The 26545-nt window shown below is 37.7% G+C and overlaps 1 long non-coding RNA gene across 4 annotated transcripts in view; it reads right to left on the bottom strand.

The window, feature by feature from the left end:
• Positions 1–3468: 3468 nt before the first annotated feature.
• The window catches only part of LOC147580005 (uncharacterized), a 39116-nt gene continuing 16039 nt past the window's right edge, over positions 3469–26545 (bottom strand). For 2 of the 4 annotated variants that reach the window (XR_015252412.1, XR_015252414.1), the window contains exons 2-4: positions 17688–17776; positions 12059–17038; positions 3469–4722 (exon numbers count right to left, since the gene is read on the bottom strand). This is a non-coding gene — a long non-coding RNA (uncharacterized LOC147580005). The remainder of the gene's footprint in view (positions 4723–12058; positions 17039–17687; positions 17777–26545) is intronic. The other 2 variants (XR_015252413.1, XR_015252415.1) reach the window with 2 other exon arrangements.

Raw genomic sequence — 26545 nt, 5'->3', positions numbered from 1 at the left:
TCCCATTGAACATTATAAACGACTTCAATTCTCATATACTTCAGGGTCATGGGCTCGAGCCCTATGTTGGGTGTAGAGATTACTTAAAAATAAAATCTTTAGGGGCGTCTGGGTAGCTCAGTTGGTTAAGTGTCCAACTTCAGCTCAGGTCATGATCTCGCGGTCCATGGGTTCAAGCCCCTCATTGGGCTCTGTGCTGACAGCTCAGAGCCTGGAGCCTGCTTCAGATTCTGTCTCCCTCTCTCTCTGCCCCTCTCCTGCTTAGGCTCTGTCTCTCTCTCTCTGTCTCTTAAAAATAAATAAACATTAAAAAAAAATTTAATAAAATAATAAAATCTTTAACTGATATTACACTGATATTAACTGATGTTAACTAACTAGAATTTAAATTAAAACTTGAAGCGAAAATAAACAAAAACTTTTTTTTTAAGTTTGTAATGGAAATTGGTGTCCATTTTGATGGACCTTCGATAGGAACAAAACCACTCATTTCACAACAAAGCAGACTCCAAAAAGCTGTTGAACTTGGATGCAGCCTGGAAGTTTTAATAATTAGTAGTCTTTCTATAGATACTAAGTAATTTCTTTTCTTTAATCATGGACTTTGTTACCTCTGCAAATCCTTTTCAGCCTCTAGTCAACCACACTATAAGCAGAGAGATCTTCACCAAAGAAGACAATTCCATTCTTAGTGCAGATATTCAGGTGTCTCTCAAGGCTGCCCAACAATTCAGAGTAATAGAGAAGCCAGGAAAGGAGCTCATGGATTTTGGATTTCCATCACCTAACCTAAACCTTCTCAGTCAAGCCGGTGAGACAGAGAACAAGAGATTGAGTCTAGTGCCAGCTCTGCAGTGCTCAGCTCAGTGCAAGTCACTGTCACTCTCTACAGTCTAGTGTTGTCCTGTACTCTCTAACACGTGATCTCAGAGGATCCTGCTCTTCTACCTAATAATGCTTATAAAAATATGTAATTATATTCTTATGTGTATGATTGTGGGTTTCATTGCTGTTTCCTCCACTAAAACATAATTCCTCTACGGACAGGGACAATATACTATAACCTCAACACCTAACACACTGGCCGACACACACTCAAATTCAATAAAAAAGGTATTAATTTAATGGTTAAGTGAATGTATAAAATGAGAGAAATGATCTCAGAGTCTCCCACTGACTCTTACGGTATATGATTCTCTAAATGTAAGAAACTTTTGTTTGTTTTTTTTTAATTAGGCCATAATTCCGTCACTCTACCTGAACATCATCTAGTAGATTAAATGCTTAAAAGACCACAGCCCTGTTCTATGTAGTTAACTCAAAAAAATAAAAATAAAAAAAACTTAGACCTGTTAGTCATAATCCCATATCTCTGTAGGGGTCTGTAAGATGCCACTTCACCCATAGCTTTTAGTAGAATTATAGTTTGTGCAAAATAGGTATCTGTTGTGTCTTCTAAAATATCTTCAATCTCCCTTGCTGTTTCATTTCTGGATCTTGAAATCCCAGAAGTAATTGAAGAATTATTAGAAGGAAGAAATTCACAGAAGGAAGAGGACTTAGAATTGTCTAGCTCAATGGTTTTCAAGTTATATTTTATCAGTAGAACCCTATTTTTCAAAAAGAACTATTATACAGAAACTTGCTATTTCTGTATGTTAATTTATATTGATATAAATATGTATAAACTTTGGAAGGAGGGAGGAAAAGAAGGAAGGAAGCAGAAGAGGGAGAGGGAGAGAGAGAAAAAAACAAAAGAAGAAGGAAGGGAAAAAGAAAAAGGGAGGGAGGAGAGAAGGAAGGAAGGAAAGAAGGAAGGAAGGAAGAGAAAGAAAAGGAAGGAAAACAAAGATTTGCCTTGGTTTAAGTGAAAAAGGGAACTAGAGCCCTCCCTTCTCAAGCTTTGCCTTGATCTTCACATTGGGCCATCACCTTCTCTGCCCCCTCCTGCCCTGCCTGCTCCATAATGCCCTCTAATGTACCACCTAGACCAATTTGAAAGCCATCAGTTTGAATGAGTATCTCCTTTTAACAAATAAGGAAACTAAGACTTGATGACTGAGTTACATTCTTTAGTGTTCCAAATCCTTTCTTCCAAAGGTAAACCCATTTTATTTTTGTTTCTTTTTTAAAAGTTTATTTTGAGAGAGAGAAAGGGAGGGAGAGCACAAGCAGGGGAGGGGAGAGAGAGAATACCAAGCAGGCTCTGTGCTGTCAGTGGGAAGCCCAGTGTGGGGCTCACAAACCGTGAGATCATGACCTGAGCCAAAATCAAGAGTTGGATGCCTGACTGAGTCACCCAGGTGTCCCTATTTTTGTTTCTAATTAGTAGATGATTCTGTACAGTATTCTCCAGAATAATTTTATATGAATCCAAATCATCATTGCTCATCATATTCTTCTTTTACTTAAACCACCATAATTTAATTCTACCCATGTGATTTTTTCCAATAAAACAATTTTGAAAATATCAAAATTCTATAAGCATTGCCTTCTTGTGGCAAAAATATAAAATTTATTTTAAAAATTTAAAAAGTTGACCTTCATAATCACAAGTCTACATTTGCTCATGTTTATTATGAAGACACAGAGGTGAATTAAAAGAAGATATCCTTTAACATTATCAAATGAAACAGAGTGTACCCAAGTGGAGAGGAAGTCAATGTGGTTACTCAATATAAAGCAAAAGCTATGTCTCCCAAAGAGCAGACATGCAGTTATTGATCTAGAATTGGCACAATGACAAACTGCTCTGCAAATTTTCCTCTTCCCAATTAAGGTGTCTCTCTTGAACTGATTGAAAGCCGTTTGATAAGTATACTTTTTTCAAGATGGTATGCTCAGTTGGGGGTCTTTTTATTAAACTGAAATTCCATCATTAGCTTTGACTAGCACCAGCTGCTTTATAAATTCTGTGTTGATGTAGGCCTCCACCAGTATTCCAAATATTGCAGGTGAATCTCTGACTCCAAAATCATCAATCATGCAGTATGAATAATTAACATCTGATAAATGCAGAATAGAAAGAGCTGTCATTAGAAGACACAGTAGTGGGGTCATAATCCTATCTCAGATTCTCAGAGCACTGATCCAAATAGGACTTTAGTTGTTGTTGTTTTTCTTTTAAGTATTTCTCAATCTCCCCACTTCCTAATGTTTCCCTATACCTGAACATAAATGGGAAAGTTAGGACCCAAGATGAAACGTTTTTGTCCTGCAGTAAGATCCAGCACATTCTTTTTTTTTTTTTTTTTTTTAACATTTATTTTTATATTTGAGACAGAGAGAGACAGAGCATGAACGGGGGAGGGTCAGAGAGAGAGGGAGACACAGAATCTGAAACAGGCTCCAGGCTCTGAGCTGTCAGCACAGAGCCCGACGCGGGGCTCGAACTCACAGACCGCGAGATCATGACCTGAGCCGAAGTCGGACGCTCAACCGACTGAGCCACCCAGGCGCCCCAGATCCAGCACATTCTAATGGATGTTTACTTGACTGTTATAACTCCAAATCAATTCCCATGAATCTGGGGCTTCTATCAGCCATAATTATTCTCCCTTCTAAATAGTGTACAGTCTATCACTATTTTAGTGATACAGTCTATCACTACTTTAACAGAAAATAGAAACTTTTCTATTCATGAATCTAATATTATTTCTGTGAGATACATGGTAAAAATGTAGCACAAAAGAAAAGTTCCTTGTAATGTTGCATTTATAAAAACATTTATTTTGTGTACTAGGTGTGCCTAGTAGGGCTTTTTGTAAATACAGTTGGCATGTTCAGGAGATAAGTTTTAAACCGTGATAAACTTGAATTTGTGAAATAATGAAATACATTAAAAATGAAACATAGCATGATAGTTCAGTGGTTGAGAGCAGGACATTCTGCAGTTCAGTTCCTGAGGCTCAGTTTCTTCATCTGTAAAATGGGAATAATATTAGTGTCAGGCTCATGAGGCTACTTCAGGTACTGAGAGAAGGCCTATATGGTAGTTAGCACAGCACAGTGTATTCATTTTCTACAGCTGCACAACAAATTAACACATACTTAGTAGCTAAAAACAATAGCCATTTATCATTTCACAGTTTCTACAGGTGAAGGCATGGCTTAGATGGTCCCTCTACTTACAGTCTCACAAGACTGCAAGCAAGGTATCATCTGGACTGTGTTCCCATCGGGAGGCTCAACTGGGGAAGAAATACCTTCCAAGTTCACTCACATTCTTGGCAGAATTCATTTCCTGGCAGCTCTAAGATCAAGGATCCCAGCTTCTTCCTGGCTGTTGTCTGGAAACTGTCCACAGTTTCTCACCATGGGGTTTTCCCCAACATGGCCACTTATCTCATCAAGCCAGCAAGGACACTCTCTAGATTGAGTCTTCCAACAAGACAGAGTCTTTATTATGTAATCAATCACAGAGGGGACATTTCGTCACCTTTACTATATTCTGTTGGTTAGAAGCAAGTCATATGTCCTGCCCACACACATGGGTAAACACCAGAAAGCAGGGCTCACTGAGGGCTACATATGAATCTGTATGCCACAAATAACAAAGTGAATAAATAAATAAATGTGTAAATGAATGAAGAAACGAGTGAATGTGTATACCAACCTGGGTATAAATGGAGTAAGCCATAGCCTCTCAGACATCAGCAAACATAAGAAATAGTTCTAAATCCAGGATAAACAGGTGAACAATGGACTCTGTAGGTAACTGCTCTGTTAAAGTCATAGGAAAAATAAAATAAAAACAGAGAGGAAGGCAAACCATAAAGAACTCTTAAATACAAAGAACAAACTGAGAGTTGATGGGGGTAGGAGATGGGTTAAATGGGTGACAGGCATTAAGGAGGGCACTTTTCGGGACAAGCACTGGGTGTCATATATAAGAGCTGAATCACTGGGTTCTACTCCTGAAGCCAAGACTACACTGTATGTTAACTAACTTGAGAATTTAAAAAAAAAATAAAATTCAATTTAAAATTTTTAATTAAATTTAAAAAATAGAGTCATAACACAAGTGTTCAACCTTTGTGAAAATAATATATTGAAGAGTTATGGGACGTGGACTCCCAGGCCCAGAGAATGTCAGTGTAAGATCTCAAGGATGGTGGGGAATGGAATCCTCAGGGAAAATTAGGGGTTTTAGTCCCTTAATTAACTTTAAGGTGATAACCTTCTTATAATTGAAGCAAGAAAAGAAATGAGAAGTGAAATAAAATGGTCAAATGTAGTTACAAAAAATTTTAAACTTCTAAACAACAAAGTAACAATAAAAACAAAAGAATATTCACCACAAATGGGAAACTGTTATCATCTTCAACCATATGAAAATTTATGCAAACATATTTATGAACATTACCAATTCAAACATATTTATGGGTAAGTGGGCAGAGGACGTAATTATGTGATTCAGGCACAGAGTATATTATTAGTAAATTACATTTGAAAAAAGTTTAAATTTCATATGGATGGGACAGAAACATTTTTTTTAAGTACTTATCTATAATTTTTGTTTTACTAGCTGATCACTCTGACATGAGAGAGTAAACAGTAAAATAAATTGCATTTGTATTATTAATTTTTTAATGTTTTTTATTATTTTTGAGAGAGAGAGAGAGAGAGAGAGAGAAAGAGAGCAAGCAGGGAAGGGGTAGAGAGAGAGGGAGACACAGAAGCAGAAGCAGCTTCCAGGCTCTGAGCTGTCAGCACAGAGCCCGACACGGGGCTCAAACTCACAGACAGTGAGATCATGACCTGAGCCAAAGTTGGCCGCCCAACCGACTGAGCCACCCAGGCACCCCACATTTGTATTATTCACCACAGTGACCCTCGGTGGATGGGTATTTGATGATAATTAACTCTCAGTCAGCAGTAAGAGAGTTCATATGGATGACTGCAGTAGCCAGATCATCAAAAACTTTCATATTTAGGGTCATATTAGTATGAAACCAATTTAGGGGATGGGAAGCTATTTAAATTTCTTTTTAATTTACTTCCACTACCCTCATAGCTGAAACACATTAGAACAGATCCAGATCAGACTCAAGAAGAACAAAAATATTAGTCAAAAGGACTAGATACTCCACAGGATGAGAATCTGCCTAAGAATGAAGTCAGTGCCTTTATTTTAATGAATATTCTTAAGACAAGACCTTGACCTCTAATGGCCTCCTCCTTTGTTGCTGGCTTACAGATGTAGCAAGGCAAACACCATTCCTGGACTTGGCACAGAAGCAGTGAGGCAGGTAGGTTTTCTGCTTTTTCCTCTCCTGTAGGCCTGTTCTGGGTCCACAGGGGGCATTAGTTTTGATGCCAGTGATAATGTGCTAATACATTTGTCCACACGTGTCATCGAATCTTTTCAGGAGTAGGTTATAGCATATCCCTTGTCATGGCCAGGAATGGAAGAGCCAACAATTAAATGAATGACAGTGAGCACTCACTAAATATATGCTGTTGTGAGTAATGTATCTTCAGTGGGAATGAGGCAGGTAAGGATCATTTGTTCCTGGAGTCTAGATGTGCTTTCTTGTGGTGTCAGGGAGGCAGGTACTGGGGACAGCTGCAGTGGAGGGTGGTAGTAGGCAGCCCAGCCAGATGAACACGGCACCTGAAGATGGTGGTGACAGATGGGCAACAGATAGTGTCTGGGAGGTCTGACAGCCACAGTCAGGGCCTGTGTTTGCAAACACAACTCCAAGCTGGCTGGCTCTGGGAGAGCTGGTGAGCTCTTCAAACCAGTGCCACCCACCACCCCCACTCATCAAGGGCAGGGTATTCAATGGGGGGTGGTCGAGGACCTGAGGCAGTGCTGGGGGCCAGGAAGGTAATAAGGGTCAAGAGGGAAAGCGGGGAGGAAGTCACAGAACCAAGCAGGCTGCTCTCGGAAATGTACTGGTACAGTACGTCTGGTGAATCTTTTTTTTTTTTTTTCAACGTTTATTTATTTTTGGGACAGAGTGAGACAGAGCATGAGTGGGGGAGGGGCAGAGAGAGAGGGGGACACAGAATCGGAAACAGGCTCCAGGCTCTGAGCCATCAGCCCAGAGCCTGACGCGGGGCTCGAACTCACGGACCGCGAGATCGTGACCTGGCTGAAGTCGGACGTTTAACCGGCTGCGCCACCCAGGCGCCCCGCGTCTGGTGAATCTTAAGCATGCATGCCTGCATCAGTCTTTCTTGGACTGTAAACTTTTAAAATGCAGTGATCAAATCTATGTAATTCTCCACAAATAGTGTGTAACACTATAAGCAATTAGGTGGTTAATATTTTTAAGATGAAGATGATGCCCAGTTTAAAGAAATTAAAACTGGAAATAATATATAATGTATATTTTCTGGGTGTGGTTTATGCCAGAAAGATGACCTGGGGCTTCAGTTCTAGGCACGTACCTCAAGAAGAGTCCTTAGCCATACATTGAAAGATTGGTAAAATAATGTACATTTATATAATATTTTATTGAGGTGATATTCACATAACATGCAATTAACCATCTTGAAGTGTACAATTCAGTGGCATTTAGTGCATTCACAATGTTGTGCAACCATCAAGTCTCTCTAGTTTCAAAACTTTCTCATCACCCCAGAAAAACACTCCTTAAGTAATCATTCCTCATTCTCCCCTTCCCGGTTCCCTGGCAACCTCTAAACTGTTTATGTTGAAATAGAACAATTAAAGCATGTAGATAACATTTTTTTAATGATTCTCCACTTTATTGACTTGTTTGATTAATCTATTAACTATTGATCTAACTCAAGCCGGATAAGTGTGCTATCCTTACAGCTCTATTATTTTTGTGTATTTAGTTGCCTGCCTCCCACCCCCAGGCATTGAGTGCTTTGCAGCAAGGTGGTGTTCAAGGTGCCTGTCTGTCTGTGGGTCTACAGCACCTGGTACAATGTCTGGCATACAATGTGCTTCATATTTGTGGGATTACTTCACATTACCAAGAAGTCAATTAATTTGTCTAAGGACTTACAGCTAGTAAATTATGAGTCACAAGTTAAGCGTAAGTCTCTCTCACCACGCACTAGGTCGCAAATGGAGCCTGTTTGGGAGGCAAATTTAGACAGCATTCATACTAGACTTCATACTGAGGAGGGTTAACATGTACCCAGTGCTGTTCTAAGCCTTTTTCAAGTACTACACTGTAATCCTCCTAACAACCATACAAGGTAAATAGTACTATTAGCCCAGAAATTCTGGAGTGGGAAGTGGCGATGCCTGAATCCAATCCAAGTTCTATAGGCTTTGAGGAAGACTTTGAGTCTATGAGTAGCTTAGTCAAATGCCAGGAAAGACCATCATTTTATTATTTTAGTAACAACCTATGGGACTGGTTTTAGGGAAGAGGAAATAGGTATGATAGCTGAAATGGAGCCCGCTCTAGAGTTTGCCCTCTTACACACACGCGTGCACGCGCGTGCTCACGCACGCACACAACCTTGGATTGTGTCTTATGCTTGGTTATAGTTACTGTGGAAGATGCCATTTTTATGCTTTTATGCTGTTAGGTACCACTGCATTTTGCAGGTACAACCATGTCTACTCTAAACTTAATGCTGCTGTCTCCCTGCTAGGTCCCACTGCTTTTCAGGGCTTCCCCATGCCGGTGCCTCTCTGGGAACCACTGCCCTCTGCATTATCACCAGGGCATCCACCCCTCTTCTGGGCACCACCACTGCACTTATGCTGGGTGCCACCTCAAACCCCTAGAGCACCAGATGGGCCAATGCTGCTCAGAGGTCTGTGGCACAATGGAGAATACCTTTCCATTTTCTCTCTGCATCAGATGTTACCAAAGTAATATTGGCTAGCTCTTCGAAGTCTCAAGAGGTTTGGGTAAAAATGGGTCTTCTAGTTTCTATTCACAGTCCTCTCTCTCTTCCAGGACCCAGAAATGAGTCCATGGAAATCTGGGCCTGGGGCCAATGTGACTGACCCTGAGGTACTTGAGTCGCTACTCTGCTCCAGCACTACGGCTTGTAAGTGAGCTGTGCTTTTTCCACTTGACTCTCCGCCCCTCTTTGTCTCAGGCAAGGTTAGATGATTCTGAATTCTAGAGGTGGGGACATTTTTAGCCTAGAGCTGGGACTCCATCTCACTTAGACTCAAGACCAAGTGTGGAAGTCAGTGACAGAAAAACACTTTGAGACTCTGTAGGAAATGGAGCTCAGGATTTGGTGAACCCTTGATGTCAAAGACTCTTAGCACTCATTTACATTCTGAATCTCTGCAGGAAAGTGTTCTCTTTTGTTCAGAAATTTAGGGAGTTCTATAAAGGGAGATAAAGAAAGTATGAGAAGTGTAATTTTTAAATCTAGTGGCTTAATTTCTATCCTGTCCTGTCATTACAGAATAACATTAGTGGGCTTATGCTTACTATACCACTTTAAGCCTTGGTTGAAATGTACTTGTTAAGAAATCCCTCAGAGCAGAACACCTGAAAGGGCTTCTCTGCTGGGTTCAGACGAAGTAGGATAAATTCTGATCCCTCATGGTTTAATTGCACATGTGGGGACGTAGGGCAACCCAAATGAGTATTCTAAATTTCTGTAGGGAAGAGTTAGGGGTGACTGTTACATTATTCACCTTTCTGCTTATCTACACTCTCTAATTTTCTGTAACACACATGTATTGGTTGTGCAGTTAAAAGTGAAGTAAAATTAGGGGTGTCTGGGTGGCTCAGTCCACTGAGCGGCCAACTTTTGATTTCAACACAGGTCATGATCTCACAGTTTGTGGATTCGAGCCCCACATCCAGCTCTGTACTGACAGCACAGAGCCTGCTTGGGATTCTCTCTGTCCCTCCTCCGCTTGCACACAGGTGCAGATAAATTTAATAAACTTAATAAACTTAATAAATAAATAAATAAACAAATAAATTTTAAAAAATAAATAACTAAAAGTGAGATAAAGTTAAACAAGGATGAATACTCTTCAGTCAGAGTTGACATCCAGTGCCCTCATGGCTTAGTCCTCCTGTAGCCTTCAGCATTCTCTTTGAGTGAGGAGTGGAAGTGCTAAAGGGAAGGAGAGGACCTCTGGTCAAATCTCTTCTTTTGCTCCCTCTGCTTTACCACTGGGCAAATGGTTATACTTGGTACCTCATGAAAGCCTTCTCTGTGTATTGAACACTCCCAGCTGTTATGTTAGATAATAATAATAATAAAAATAATTAATAATAATAATAATAATAAATATTTCTGAGGCTCTTACAAAATAAATAGGCTGGTTGTTGAATGAGTGTTGACCCAAAATAAAAGTAAAAGGCTTTAAACAAGTGTTTCTCAGTGTGCCTTTCTGTTTTCCATTTTTTGATGTGATCTTAAATAAAATATTTCTACCCTAAACATCTCATTTTTTGACTCAAAATCTTTTAGTAAGCTTTCTTCCAAAAGTACATGGAATTGGACTGACTTTGGTGTTATTGGGTGTTTTTCCTTTTTCCAACCTGTATAAGAACAATACTCTTATGTATATAATTATTGTGAACTGAGTAGGAAGTAAGCATTTCAGAATCTGAATTAAAGTATCTCTTTAATAACTGACTTTCTCTAATGCCTCTTTACATCTTTTGGCCACCATTTTTATCATCATCATCATCATCATCACCACTGCAAACATCTAGACTGGGCTTAAAGTTTCCAAATCATTCCTATCCACAGTATCTCTCTTAATAGTTGCCCTATGATCCCCATGTTATTGGGGGGTAAACTGAGGTTTCTGGAAACTGAAGGACTTTCCTGGGATCTTTCAGCTAGTTCGGGTCCAGAGCCAGGCTTCAATCCCAAATCTGCCAGCTCTACATTTTTTATTTATTCTACCACGCTGCTATTCCATTTCCTTCGTTGCTGGATTTTAGTAGTGGTGGCGTTTGACTTGAGTCCAAAATTGCAAATGAAATCTTTGAGTAGCTATCTTTATCACAACTCCAAGAGAATAAGCCAGGGGTACAAACTTAGTCTGAAAGGAGCCCTTCTATCTTATTCCACATCTGTCCACCCTTTTAAATCTAGCATCAAATCCTAAAGACATGCCTTTGAAAAATCAAAATTGGTGGGGTGGGGGCTGGAGGTGGGGAATAAAGTAAGTTTTATAATTTTCTCTAAAACTCTATTATAATTGTTCCAAAGTAGCTAATGTCTCTCTCCAGTTACTAGTGTTTAAAATATTTGAAAACATGCACTATGAATAAAATGGTCCATTTAGAGAAAGCAAGCCTAAACAATAGAGGGTGAGGCAGTATCCAAAGGGAGAATCAAACTATTAGGCTAGATTGAAATTCTGGATTTGAGGGTTTCAAACCTGCGAGGTATCTTGCCTCAGAGGGTAAGCACATAGGAGTTAGGGCATATGTCTGCCTTATGTATGTTGTATGCAATATTTGACACATATTTAGGCTGTAAGTTATTATTTACTTATCTGAAATTAAAATTAGCTGGGCATGCTGTATTTTCTCTGTCAACCCTACCATAGAGATTAATCCACAGGGCAACCTTGGGCCAGGTGCAGAGAATATTTGCTTGGGAACATTCCTGATAAGCCAGGAGCTGGACCTGGGATGATATGAGCAAGTCTGGATTGAGTCCCAGGTTGTACACATATATCTTTTTCATGTGTTTCATCATCTGCTTGGGCCTTTTGTCTTTGAAAGTCTCTATAAACTGTGCCTAAATACTATGGCATTAATCATAAGACCCCTGAAGTATTTTCATATTGTATGTAATAAATGCCCGTATACTTAGTATTTAAAACCAGAACCACTTACTGCAATATTTAGTTAAAATTACAAAGGGAGTGGGGCACCTGGATGGCTCAGTCAGTTGGGCATCCTACTTTGGCTCAGGTTATGATCTCTCAGTTTGTGGGTTTGAGCACCATGTCGGGCTCTGTGCTGACAGCTCAGAGTCTGGAGCCTGCTTTGGATTCTGTGTCTCCGTCTCTCTCTGTGGCCCCCCTCAAAAATAAATAAATATTTTTTAAAAATTTTAATTACAAAGGGAATACAAATAAAGCCATCATTTTGTTAAGGTGTATAAGTCTACTTACCCACGTTCTTACACGTATGTTTGCTGAGTCAAGACTTTCACTGATAAAGTATTTCAAGTAGCTGCTAAAGGAAATGCATTTAAAGAGTTAAAACTCACATACATTTGGGCTAAATACCTATAGTCATTATTGTCTCTCACCTGAATGCCTTTTATTGATGTGATGTCACAAGTGGCTCTGATTGCTGGCAATAGCTTCCTTAACATGCTCATGTGTTCTAAATCGAAATCTAAATTTTTCAGACCCTTTCCACAGGAGTGATTTGAAGCCAGCTGAAAGAGCAAATGATATTTGGGGGGGGAAGGGGGGAGGGAGGAGGCAATGACAGAAACTGGTGAATGGAAGGTGGTGAGTCACTGGCCTTCATGGGCACCCACCTCCATGTTTCCACACACTTATCACTAGCTTCCCAGGTAACCAGAGCTTACCACTTGGGTGTAGTCTTATGGGCAAAAATGGCTAAAATGAACTGAAAAGGCAGGGACAGTAATAGTAGCGGTAATAGTGGCGAGGAGAATCGGTGCTGAGATATATTGGGGAGTAAAATCCCTCCTCAACGCCCGTGGCCTTTTCTGGCCCAGTGTGGCTTGTGTGATGATTCTATCACTCTTCAACAAACTTCTAACACTGTCTCTTATACTCATGAAATCATCATCAACATTGTTTTTCTTGTTATTTATTCTCTACCTCCTTATTTCATAACTGCATAATCTCAGTTCATGGAAATGACCAGAGAATTCTCAAAACTAATTCTATCCCACTATCTTTCTCCAACTCACCTGAATGTGGTGTTCGGAAAAATTTACAGAGCCACATCCTTGTCAAAGAAAAGTAGCATTTCTGTGGCAAGGCAGCCAATCTCTCTTATTTGTAACTCAGCATGAGGCCATTATTTAAAGCTTAAAGAAAATTTTCACATTGTTCCATTTTATGACTTAAGCAGATCAACTGAAGGTATGGGCAAATCATGTCTTTCCTACAAAACTATCATGATAAACCAGAGGGGGCCACTCTAAACAGCCTTATCTGCAGGAAATTTAAAGAATGAAATCTACTTCTAAAACTGTTCCTGTGTCAGACAGATATACTGTTTGTAAGATATCCCATCCTGAAAACTTTGTAGAGAAAGGTATTCTTCTTCCTCATTCTGCTCCAAATCATTTTCATGGAAGAGTGGGTCTAAGAATATAGTAAGAAAAATCCAGTGGTCTCTAAAAAGGCTTCTTTCTCGTGTTCAGAGCCTCCCTGTCCAATCCGCTGTAATGTTCTTTATCCCAAGTAAACATAGCTAAGCATTTGCAAAGACCTCAGAGAATTCAAAGCTCTGAGAGGGGGAATTTTATTTTATAACTTAAATTTATTTAATATAATTTTAAATAATACATTCACATGGTTCAAAACTTAAAATGATATAAAAAGGTATACACTGAGAATCTGTTTCGCCTCCTTTTCCCATCCACTCAGTAATCCCTGATGCCCACTCCCACCCTATAGATTAGCACTTGCATTGCTTTCATTTTTTTTAAGTTTATTTATTTACTTTGAGAGAGAGAGAGAGAGAGAGCAGGGGAGAGGCAGAGAGAGAAGGAGTGAGAGAATCCCAAGCAACCTCCATGCTCAGCACTGAGCCTGATGCAGGGCTCGGTTTCACAACCCTGAGCCGATATCAAGGGTAGGACTCTTAACCAACTGAGCCACCCAGGTACTCCGCATTGGTTTCTTAAGGGGTCTTCCACTTAAGGGGTCTTTTTATGCATATACAAGCAAACATTAATACATATTCTTATTTTTCTACATTTCTTATATGGGAGGCAACATACATGTTCTGCAGCTTGCTTTTTTCATATAAAAATATATCCCAGGGGCACCTGGGTGGCTCAGTAGGTTAAGCGTCCAACTTCGGCTTAGATCATGATCTCACGGTTCACAAAATTGAGCCCTGAATTGGGCTGTGCACTCACTGCATGGAGCCTGCTTGAGATTCTCTCTCTCCTCTGTCTCTGCCCATCCCCTGCTTATGCTGCTCTCTTTTTTTTCTCCCAAAATAAATAAAGAAATAAACTTTAATGTATATGTATATATATTAAATGTATATATGTATACACACACACACACACACACACATATATATACACATGCATATATATAGCTCCTGAAGACTACTCTATATCAGTACATAGACAGCACTTATTAAACCATATAGTGCCCTTGTTGATAGATGCTCAGGATGTTTTTTTAACTCTTAGTATCACAAACAATCTGCAGCGAACAACTCTGGCTTGTGTGTCCTTTTGTGTGTGTACAAGTATATCTGCAGGATACAGATATTTCATATAATTTTGATTAAATACCTCTGTTTTGGGGCACCTGCATGGCTTGGTTGAGCATCTGACTTCAGCTCAGGTCATGATTTCATGGTTTGTGAGTTCAAGCCCTGCATCAGGCTCTGTGCTGACAGCTCGGACCCTGGAGCCTGCTTCGGATTCTGTGTCTCCCTCTCTCTCTGCCCTTCCCCCAGTCACACTCTGTCTGTCTCTCTCTCAAAAATGAATAAACATTTAAAAATTTTAAAAAATACCTCTGTTTTAACATTTATCAAAGAGTGGTGTGTGTTTTAGTTTGTGCTATCTCCTCATTATTTTATGAGCTTCTAGAAGGCAGAACCGTGTCTCATTCATCTTTGCATCCACAGCCCCTACCATACTACCTAGCATGCTAATGTTGAATACAAAATAAACTTCCTAGTATAACTATAACCTCGAGAACATTAAAGTAACCCCTCAATTTAAAAGGCTGAGATCTAGGGTATAGATGAAGAGGCACTTCTAAGTTTCTATTTTAGGGATGAAAATGAGACTTATAAAATGCCAGGCCAAATGAAAATATTGAATAAGGAGTAGAAGTTTCAAGGATGAGGATGTCTCTTCAGATCCAGGAACTAGGACAATGTCATGTGTGTTTTCTGGGTTATCCACATGCAGAGAAGCTTAATGGTAAAATAGAGAGGGAGCCTGGAGGACTCCTGCCTGGTGAAGATCAGCCAGGAATGTCAGAGAACAGTCCTTCCCTAGCAACCCAGCCCAAGACAGAGTGTAAAGGTGAATGCACACCTGGACTGGAATCCGAACAGAGAAGTGTGTGTGTGTGTGTGTGTGTGTGTGTGTGTGAGTGTGTCTGTGTAACATGGTTCTAATTCACCTTCTTTTCCATTTTTATGACAGTCTATGTGAATGGCTCTTAATTCTGCTCTGCAGCCCCCTCACTTGTCTGGAAAGCTGCTAGCGAAGAGACTTGGTGAAAACTCAGACTTTTCCTAAACTGACGGGCAGCCATACTTCCCAGCTCTTTCCCTCCCTGCCCCGGTGCTGTCCCTCCCCAGCCATCACTGCTCTCCCAGCTCCTAAGTCATAGGGGCACTCTCTCTGCACTAGGTCATCGCTAACCATCCCTGCTGCCCCTCAACTGTGTTTAATCAGGTTTGAAGAGACGGAATGGCAGGCAGATATGTAACACACAGAACTCAGCTAAACCTGTTTCCAAAATCCCTGCCTCTCAAAAACTTTCAGTGAAAAATAAACTGGTGCAATGTTTTGGTTGTACCAATAAGGTGGCATCAGCATTCAAAACTTGTGAACGTGTGTTTTTATATAGCAATTTCACTTCAGGCAATTAATTCTATGAATACACTTAGAAAAACACAAAAATGTGCACGTTTGCTAAAGTATTATTTGAAAAAACAGAAAGACAAAAAATAACTTCAGTGTCCATCAATATGGGAATGGTTATATCCATGATAGCATATTGTTTGGTATCCTGTGCAGCTGCTAGAAGAATGAAATAGACTCCTATGTAGGGAATGGAATGATAGCCAAAAACACTGCTAATCAAATAAAAGCAAACTCAGAAGAGTAGATATATTATATGATTTATTTGTGACTTAAAATAACACATGCTTGCATATGAATGTAAAAGTCTATTAATTGGGGTGCCTGGCTGGTTCAATTGGTAAAGCATGTGATTCCTGACCTCAGGGTTGTGAGTTCAAGCCCCACATTGAGTGTAGAGATTACTTAATTAAGAAAGGGAAAAAAATTTAAAGCCTCTTAAAATATATGAGAAACTTGGGGTCCTTGGTTGATCAGTCGGTTAAGCTTCTGACTCCTGAATTCAGCTCAGGCCATGGTCTCACAGTTTGTGGGTTCAAGCCCAACATTGGTGGTGCAGAGCCTGCTTGAGATTCTCTTTCTCTCTCTGCCCCTCTCCCTCTCTCTCTCTCAAAATAAATGGATGAACTTTTTAAAAAATACGAGAAATTATTATTAATGGCTACTACTAGAGAATGGGATTGTGGGAGGCTAGGAAGCAAGAAACAACTTTTTTAAAAATTCTATATGCTGTTTGTATTGATTACAAATATGATTACAAATATTGATTACAAAATATGATTAAACCTATTAATTCTTAGGTTCCTATGGTGTACAGATTACACAAGATTTAGTGATCGTTTCTTACTTAGAAAAGCCACTACTTTAAAAATCCTCCAGCCCTTCTTCGACCTGCCCATGGAAGTGGCAGCCGTCTCCTACTCGGGATCATGGCCGCCCTCAGACCTCCTGTGAAGCCCAAGATGGTTAAAAAGAGGAGCAAGAAGTTCTTCTGGAAACAGACCATAGATAAGTCAAAATTAAGTGCAACTGGTGGAAACCTAGAGGCATTGACAATATGGAGTTCTCAGAAGATTCACGGACCAGATCCTGATGCCCACCGTTGGTTATGGGAGCAACAAGAAAGCAAAGCACATGCTGCCCAGTGGCTTCCAGAAGTTCCTAGTCCACAACATCAAGAAGCTTGAAGAGCTGCTGATGTGCGATAATATCTTACTGTGCACAGATGGCTCACAATGTCTCCTCCAAGAACTGCAAAGCCATTGTGGAAAGAGCAGCTGAGCTGGCCATCAGAATCACCAATCCCATTGCCAGGCTGTGCAGTGAAGAAAATGAATAGACAAACAATTTATGTGCATGTTGTATTTGTGTTAATAAAACCATAAAACCACAAAAGAAAAGAAAAGAAAAAATAAGAGAAAAGAAAAGAAAAAGGAAACTCTTCCAAAGAGTTCTTTGTGGCTGTGATTGACTTTAATTGAGGTTCACAGAACCAGCTTTAGCTTTGTGGACATAAATTAAAAATTCAACACATTTAGAAAACTAGGTAAAATTTTCTGGGATTATAAAAATCAATGTGTTTAGCCTTCAGACTGATGAGATTGCCAATAATTTTTTTAAATGTTTATTTATTTTTGAGAGAAAAAGAGACAGAGTGTGAGTGGGAGAGGTGCAGAGACAGAGGGAGACACAGAATTCAAAGCAGGCTCCAGGCTCTGAGCTGTCAGCACAGAGCCTGATGCACGGCTTGAACCCACAAACTGTGACATCATGACCTGAGCCAAAGTAGGACACTCAATCAACTAGTCACCAGGCACCCCGAAATTGCCAACAATTTTAATATCACTCTTGACTGCCCACAAGTTTGTGTCATATTTTACAAGGTCAGGGAGAAGTGAAGAAGATGCCCCCATATTGTGTAAGTGTCCTATTGCTAAAGAAGAGACTGCTTAGGGCCAACTTACACAAAACAGCAGATTCTGATATTAGGTTTTCAAATCCTGATCATTGGAGCCATTCAGTCAGTCTCTGTGCCTGATCCTGAAGAAACAACCTGAGACAAGAAGCAAAAAGATGAGAAAACGTCAAGGAAAAAAAAAATTGGTAGATACAATTGTCAATAGATTCAAACAGGCTCTTTGGAGGCAAGTCTTTAACCAAGAATCTTGAACCTGCCAAAATTTCCGGGCCACCTACCTTTTCCATGACTTCCTGTTGCTAAGATGATGATGTCTTAGGTTACTAATCTAATAAGGTTTTTCAGGGCCAAAAAGTTTTAGCAATTTGCCTTTTTATTCTGCAGTGTAGGAAACAAAGTCATGGAATGCCTTATTTGATTCCTCTTCACTCTGGAATAGTATTTTGTGTTTGCAAATGTAGAGAAAACTACATTTTCTTGTTAGTAAGATGGTAGGTCTCTACTGGAAGCTAATAGACATAACAAGCAAATGGATAATTCATCTTGCTGTGACTATAACCAGGTCTAGTTTAGGGAAATAATCCAAACATGAAATTCATAAACAATCTTAAGGGATCTTCAGGACCAAAGCATACTTTTGAGGTTAGCCCCCAAACCTTTGAGAACTTCCATTTTACAACTAAATACTGAGGCACAATAACCATTAAAAAGATCAGCAGATGAATTAGAAATAACAGAAAGTAAGAGAAAAAGTAGTCATGTAGCAATAATTATGCCTTTGCTTGCATAATTCACTTATTACCAAGCAATTCATCTTCAATTATAAGGATGTAACTTTCTAAGAAAAGTTTGCTTTCACAAAGTGAATAGGTTCAAAGCGTGTTTGGTAATTTAATTTCAAATATATGTGTTGGTGTAATTAGGGGCTTTCAAGGCACTAGCCTCCGATATTTAGATCCAGGTATCCAGAAATAAAGTATTTTGATAACTAACTTGAAGTCCAAATGCACATTGGCCCCAATTATTGGAATAATATGGGTGACAGTATATTTTTGAACCCACTCTCCAGATAACTTGGACATAAATATCCAACAGAAGTTCACAGAGTTGGGATACCTCTTCAGATTCATTTTGGTGTAGAATATTTTCTCCTTTGAACCACTAATCAATTTTATTATGTGCAGTTTCTACAAGTCTATTTGCCCCAATGTCTTAGCATTATAGTACCCTCTCATCAGAATATTGGTTGGATTCCCTAGTGTGAATCACTTATCCAGTTGCTCGCCTGATTTATTCACATGTTTTTGAGGTTTGTGAAATGTGGCAGATAAACAGGTTGATGCTGTGTGCAGCTTGGAGGGCGGCCAATGTCTGTCTGCCTATACAGTATATTTACTCTCGTTCCTCAAATCTCTCTCCCATACAAAGAAGCTGTACTTTAAGACTCAAATCAGTGTAGAATGCATCTAGTAATGTCACTGCAGAAAACAGCAGGTGCTCATCCTCTCATTTGCAGTGATTCTTGCAGTGAAGAAAGTGAATCAATGATTCACCCAATGGACAAAGAAACGTCACAGTGAATATTTGGAAAAGTCAAATGCAGGAAAGGACCATTCTCATCTAAAGGTGTGCTCTGATTTTAGAAAGTAAACCCCCCCACACAAGAAAATCAGGAATTTTGCTGAAGTGCTCTGATTGTACCTGCAGTAAGCAATGGCATGTTCCCTCTCTGCCTGCTTCTTCTCTTTTATTGCTTTTGTGTTGTACTTCTAAAATAAATATCAATAAATCATTGCAGTTAGATACTCTAATATAGACAGAAATGTACTTGACTCCCTACAGTCATTACAATTGGAGGGGACTCTGATTAGGATGCTTTACTTAATTAAGTGATATCGTCTAAAGAGAGTTCTTCCCTCCATTTTCTGTTTAACAGTCTTATAAAACACCAACAGAGGAAATTCATTCTGTTGTTTGCTTTCCTTATTGTAAATGGTTTATTCTCATTCATAGTTTACAGAAGATGTCGTGTTAATGAAATGGCTAATAAGCCAAAGACTGGTTCAGCTGCATACAGAGCCTTGTTCAAATCAGCTCAAGCTATAGCAGCCTTGAGAACATTTTCTCCCTCAGTCCCAGAAATATATTTTAAAATTTTTTTACAAGATCTGTAACATAAAATTAAGATGACTCAAAAGAAATTTTATTTTTCTGAGAAATCGTGCTTCCTCTGGTTTATGTATGGTTCAGCAGAGACCTTAAAAATCTGTTTCTTTGAAAAAATAGGAAAAATTGGGCAAAGAATAAGCAATCCTTATGCATAAGATGTTATTTGTGAGGCACTTTAATTTTACTGAAAGAAGTCATTAAATTTGGATTGCCAATACAAATATGATTATATATGTTTTCTAAATAAAATGTTATTATGTTGCAACTGAACTCATCCATTTATTGTTTGTTTACCTAATGCTCAAACGCATGTTTTATTCATAGATGTCTGGGAGAAAAAAAATTTTGCCTGATAATCACACCAAGCATATTTAACAAAAGCAATTCTCCTTTTATTAGTGAACAAGTTTAAGCAGAATGATTTCATTTTTTTTCCATTTAGTTAATTCAGACTTGCAGAATCCCCAGTATACAGCTTTTGTTTCTCCCCTTGCTGCCTTTTATGTCTTTAATATATGCATGCCTATCCACTGATGGGAAAATATCATTTCCTGCAACTCTTCCTTTTTCTTTCTTGAATATTCTCTCAGTTGATTTCTGGTTTTGGTTAGTTTTCACTACTTAGTTCTGTCAAATCATATAGAAGACAGACAGAGTGAAGCCAAGTAAATAGTTTACTATCCTGTTGAAGATTTTAAACTCTGTTTCATTACAGGAAATTTGAATCCTAAATATATTTATTCATTCCATTAAAAATAAATAATATGTTTGTATTTTAAAAGGAATCAAAAATTGACAGAAAGTAGTAAAGAAAGTGAAGATTTATTAATATTTATGAAATTGTTTTCATTACCAAATAAAACATTTTAGCAAAATGCTTGCAACTTTAGCAAAATTACAATGTATTAAATGTAACAACTTTGTTTATTAAAAAGAAATATAAATGTAAACACTCTCTTAAATGAATTCAGCCCGTTTACAATAGATTTTTTTTTCTTACTTAAACACAATATGCAGCTAAAAGCATTTAATGATCAGGAAAATTTAAATATATTTAAGTCTCAAAATATAAAAATGAATATTAATGAATCACCTGCAAGAGACTTTTAATTAATTACTAAACTGTTAAAAAGAACACTTTATAACATTGCTAAGAACCTGAATTATTTTGATTCCTGATCTACATAGCTTGGTCATTTTTCAAGCAAAAGAATAATCATAATAATAACAACCTACATTGCTAAATGAGTTAATTAACATTGTATGACTATAAGGTTTTTGTTTTTGTTTTTAACTGCATAATACTAGTCCTACATAAAACCACTAGCTGAAAACATTCTGAAGTTACATAAGTTTTCTTAACTCCCAAGTTAAATCGGCTCTACCATAGAAAAAGAGTAAAACAATGTACCCCCTGGACATGCTACCCAAAGTGAATTCCAGAAGTTGCTCATAATTGTTTTTTTTAAGATACTTTTTATTAAAGACTAGCCTTATATTAGTTCTAAAGTTCACTAAACATTAGTTATGTTCTTGTTTTGTAATATAGATAATTTTTACAACCAAAAGCTTAGTTAGCCCGCTTTCTATTAAGCAAACTTCTTCATCGATTTTCTTTAAGCCCTTCATTTAAAAAGGTGCCTTTGTCCTGAAACTAAGCATATGACATTTCTGTCTCTTAAGAAATTTTTTAAAGAACTGAATAACAGCAAGTAAATTCTGTTAGGGATTTTATTCTCTTTTCCTGTATTTGTTCATTTCTTTAAAAATAAAGTAATTTTTAAAGAATTAAAAATGTGGATTTTTTTGTAAGGCTTTCAGATGAATGAGAATTGTGTCTAATGAAGTACCACTGAAGTAAGAGTAGCTGCTAAATCATTATCTGGCAGAAGAATGTGAGTATTATTTTGTCCAAATCAATTATTTTTATCAAATGACTTTTCTGTCTAAATTGTTTGCTTTAAGAAATAATGATGTTAGAGATAAGCAGGTATTTTAATATGCATTTTTAGAGCATTATTATTCCAATTCCTATAAACCAAACTAAATGCAACAGAGCCAATTTCAGGCTGTTCGTTACTGAACTGCTTTTCATTGGAGCAGTGAACGTTTGTAGCTAATGCTCCAATCTTGATGAGCAAAAATACCAGAGTTTAAAATTTTAAGCACAAATAGTACTGTGCATTTAATAGGCTCTTTAGTCAGAAGAAAAATATTGACATCCTAACATAGCCTTTTCCTGAACTTGTAAGATGTGTATTCTAAAGTATTTATCATCAAAGCTATTTGTCTCTATAAAGCAGCAGAAAGAGTAAATTCCCTAACGAGAACCTAGCTAAGAGACACCCTCCTGCAATGAAGTAGATCAAATCTGTACAAAGAAGAGTACAAAAAAGTAGTTTGGTGCCAAAGAGAAGATAGTTCTTTGAAACTATTTTTTTTTTTATTCTACAGAAAAATGTAATGAGTGCTCTAGAAAGAACATGCTTAGCAAAAAGCTTTTTTGGGGAACAGGGAGAGAAAAAAATCTTGTGTGATGTGAGAGGAGAAAACATACAGACCAAAACAAAACAAACAATAAACAAAAATAGTTAAAACAAACCAAATGTATTTTCTTCTAAAGCATGTTTTCTTTCAGCAAGAGATGACTATAGTCTGAAGAGAAAGTTCCTCTCATCAGCGAGTTGTACTTTATAAATACAGGAGAACAAATCGTAGGCTTTTTTGGAAGACAATTCTCTTATTAATAGCACTGGTTTCACAGCTATTTTTGCCTCTAAAAAGGGCGCCTCCTGGACATTCACAAATAAGCTTTTTTGAGGGAAAAAAAGTTGTAAAACTATTGCCAAAATGTATATAGTTCTGATTCATGCTAAACATTTTTAACAAACCATTTTACGTGTTTATGTGTTTTGAAGCACCTCAGTGGCCCAGAGCGAGCTCTACCTTTAATGTGAGAAGACAACATAACAAAGAATCTGTCACACAGACACACACACACACACACACACACACACACACACACCAAAATGGAAAAAAAAAAAAAAAGGATGCAGTGGGCGGGAAGAAAAAAACAAATGTTACTTATAATGAACAGATTATGAACTTCATAAAAATATGACAAAAGCAATATTTTTGCCCTAGTAAAATAATTTCTGATGTCAAACAAATGAAACTAAAGTAAAACTTCTGAGTAGAATCAAGCATTGAACAAATTGTAGAAAAGTAATAGTGTTAAATATTGTACATTCTTTTAAGACTTCTATGATACAGCTGTTAATATAGTTAACTTAGTTCAATATTGTGTTAATATGAAAATAGCTATAATATAGTACTTAGTTATTTGTAATATAATAATCATTCATAATATATGGCCCAACGATCCAGGAAAAGCCCAGTTATCTTTTACAAGTACTAACCACACATAAATCACATAACAACTCAAATTCATGCGCTAAATTTTATTTTCAAAAATTGGTATTTTTCTCATATTCAAATGCATACAAAATTAAAACAAAAATGTAAGATTAACACAAATAGAACAACCTTTGGGGATTTTCAAGATCTTATTTTCCTAACAATAATAACTAAGTAAAAATAATTATTGGTAAGAGCGATTGAAATACATTATATATTTTAATGACTCAAATATTTATTTCTACTCCTTTTTGCATCAAGACTGTGGGAAATTTTTATTATAGCGATCAGATGGTGCGCTGATGTGAGAAATGTTGCAAAGCATCCTGTTGATTGCTTCTAATTAACTGCAATGCTCTTGTGTTCTCAGTTTTAGCCAGCCCACACTACACAATGCCTTTTATTTTGCTTTGAATGGATTTTTAGTTAAAAACAGCTGATCTCAATATCCACAGCATTTTGGCTTTTTTTTTTATCTCTTAACATTTTCATGGAATATTTTCTTTTCAAGTTTAAAAGATAAATTTGAAAACATTTCTAAAGCATGAAGTATAATCAGTTAAATTAACAGCACTCGTGTGGTCTTTCACATGTATTTTGCATGTTCTATAGTACGTGATTACATTCTCAAACCACATTTCAATTCCCCTTTAAAAGTTATACATCTGAGTGATAGTTTAAGAAGGCAAATCTGAAAAGCAGTTTAGAGCATGCGACTAATTTTTAATTTTAAACATTTTTGTTAGCAGACTACTAACTAGAACAGAACTGAAACACAGGACCACAAGCAAGGGATGGAAAGGATTTCAGAATTAAAAGTATTAAATAAAATTCTTTGCACTCACCTTTCTCTGATGATTTAAGCTTAAGCAGCCCTGACAGAGAGAAGTCATGAATTTTCATCAACTTCACACATGTCATACATTTAAAAACATTTTGATTTGCCCTGGGACCCCTGCATGTCTCTGAAGCACAGTAACAGTGCTGTGCTGTTTTGTAGGTACAAACTCTATGAACTCCCAGAGCTCTAGAAGATATATTACCAATGTAAACAGCCTCTTAAGTGAAAAAAAAAAAAGAGCATTAAATAACACGAAGTTTCCAAGGAAATGCAGAATTTAAAATAGAATATTACTAGAAGCAGTGCACTTCCTATAATTTTAAGTGCCAACTTTATCCATACACTAGCTTTCTAAGAACATATCATTTTCTGACCCAAGAAACAATCATTTTGGAAAGGAAAATTTATAACTTAAAAATTAGTTACTAATTTGGTCTAATAGATGTTGAAAGTGATTAAATAGTCCTCTTTTTGTGCATATGAAGATAAAATGTGACTCATGCAACTAGAAACGCCTAGTTTCAAAACGGCTGCCAACATCCTAATACTTCCAGGAGAAGGCTAAGTACATTAAGTATAGTGCAATAAAAACAGAATGTCCTGGGATTATCCTCCAAATACTTCTGTCCCTCTTAAAATTGTGAGAAAACATAAAGACAAGGTAAGAAAGAAACGTTAGGAGAGATTAACAAGTGCAAAGTTGCAAATCATGTAACGATAAAAATAAAGTGGCATTTCAAATAATTTACACTGTGCCCCTCAGCTTTACAACTGAGAAAAATGAAGCCCAAAGAGGTAAAATGACTTCCCCAAGGTCTTACAAAGACTAAGATATAAAGCTCAATTAGAGGCAAGTGTCTTGACTTGTGGTAGCACACTTTCTACAACACTACACAGCCTTTCAATGCAGTGACAGAAATGTCAGCTCAGGTGGATGTCAGTCCTACAGTAAAGTAAAACAATGAGCAATGCACAGGACATACAAAATTAATTTGCAATATTTACTTAGTGGGAGCAATCATTTTCCTTAAAAAGATGCCTCTTGGAAAATATCTTTATGCCTTCCTTTTTGCCAGGGTTTAAGGATTTGTACCTATTTAATAAAAGGTAGTTCTCTTTAGCACTCTTACACCAAGCGGGCAGGTAAAAACCACCACCAAATAGTCCCATTGTCACTAATTTGTCCCCTTTTAATCCAGTCTCTAATCTGCTGACTGCATGGTCTTTCTAAAATGCACATCTGATTATGTTTGAATTTTTTCAGTGCCTTTCCATCTGCTGCAAGATAAACCTACACTTCTTAGCCTGGCATTCGAGGGTCTTCAAAATGTTTTGCCCATAGCACCCCTTCAGTTTTACTCCCAACACTCTCCTCACAGTTTCTCCTCCAGCAATACAATCCAGGTATGATTCCCTGAACGGGACATGCTTTTCACTGCCTCTGGGCCTTTGCACATCCTTTTTCCTCTACCCGGAATACCTGATAAAACTTTGTTTCTCCTTCAGGATTGAATTCAAGTGTTACCTTTTCTCCTTCTGCCAAATATAGATGCTTCTTCCCTCTGGATCCCACTGCATGTTGCACAGACTTCAGATTACTCCACTCATTGCATTGAACTGTGATTGTCTATTTTCATGCTTGTCTCTCCAAACACAGTGTCTTTGGGGTTAGAGACATATCTTTTTCTGCATGCATAGAACTTTGCCTGATGTAAGTGAATCTTTACTGACTGAATAAATAAATCAATAAATAGGCCATATCATAAAATATTTATGTCTTAGGGCGATACTGCCTAGTTCTTCTGTATAATGTCTAAGCTGGATATGCCCTGACAACAGGATATTATATCAACCTCTGTTTTTGGTTTCTATCAAAAAAGTATAATGTTATAAATACTCTTCCACTATAGTGAGTTGACTTTGTTATGAACTTGGTGATGAAATACCAAGTCCTATCTACATGTGAATAAAACAGAGAATTTTTGGGAGAGCAATGGGTCATCATTGTTCCAGACACTGGTAAAGAACATTTCCTTTTAGGAATCCATTTCTTGTTAGAAACAAAAGTTGAAGGATTAGCTGTAACCCACTAAGAGTGTAAATGCATATTTAAACTGCATATAAACAGGAAGCAATATCTGTATCTTCGTGCCAAGTGAGTGTTTTAAAAGAGGATGTTTGATCTTAAGTAAATGGAATTTAGATTTGAGATTTAACTTATTTAGGGTTCTGTTGCTGTTTGACTCCTTCCAGTCTTCTTAATTTTTCTGAGCAAATGCTGCTGAGGTGCAAATACCGCCTAGGGAGGCTACTTAGCTGAAGCCAGGGACATCCTTGCTATATAAGCACTCATTTCCACTTGAAATAATATCCTCATACTCATTGATGAAAGGTCTCACATTCAAAATGGAAAAGAATCTGCCAGTATAGTCTTTTCTTAACAGGTATGTAATCTTGAACCAGGCCCCAAATCAATG

The sequence above is a fragment of the Puma concolor genome, chromosome B3, assembly GCF_028749965.1.
Source record: "Puma concolor isolate L17-30 chromosome B3, mPumCon1.1.hap2, whole genome shotgun sequence".
In the NCBI taxonomy this organism is placed as follows: domain Eukaryota; kingdom Metazoa; phylum Chordata; class Mammalia; order Carnivora; family Felidae; genus Puma; species Puma concolor.
This window is presented reverse-complemented; position numbering and strand designations above follow the sequence as displayed.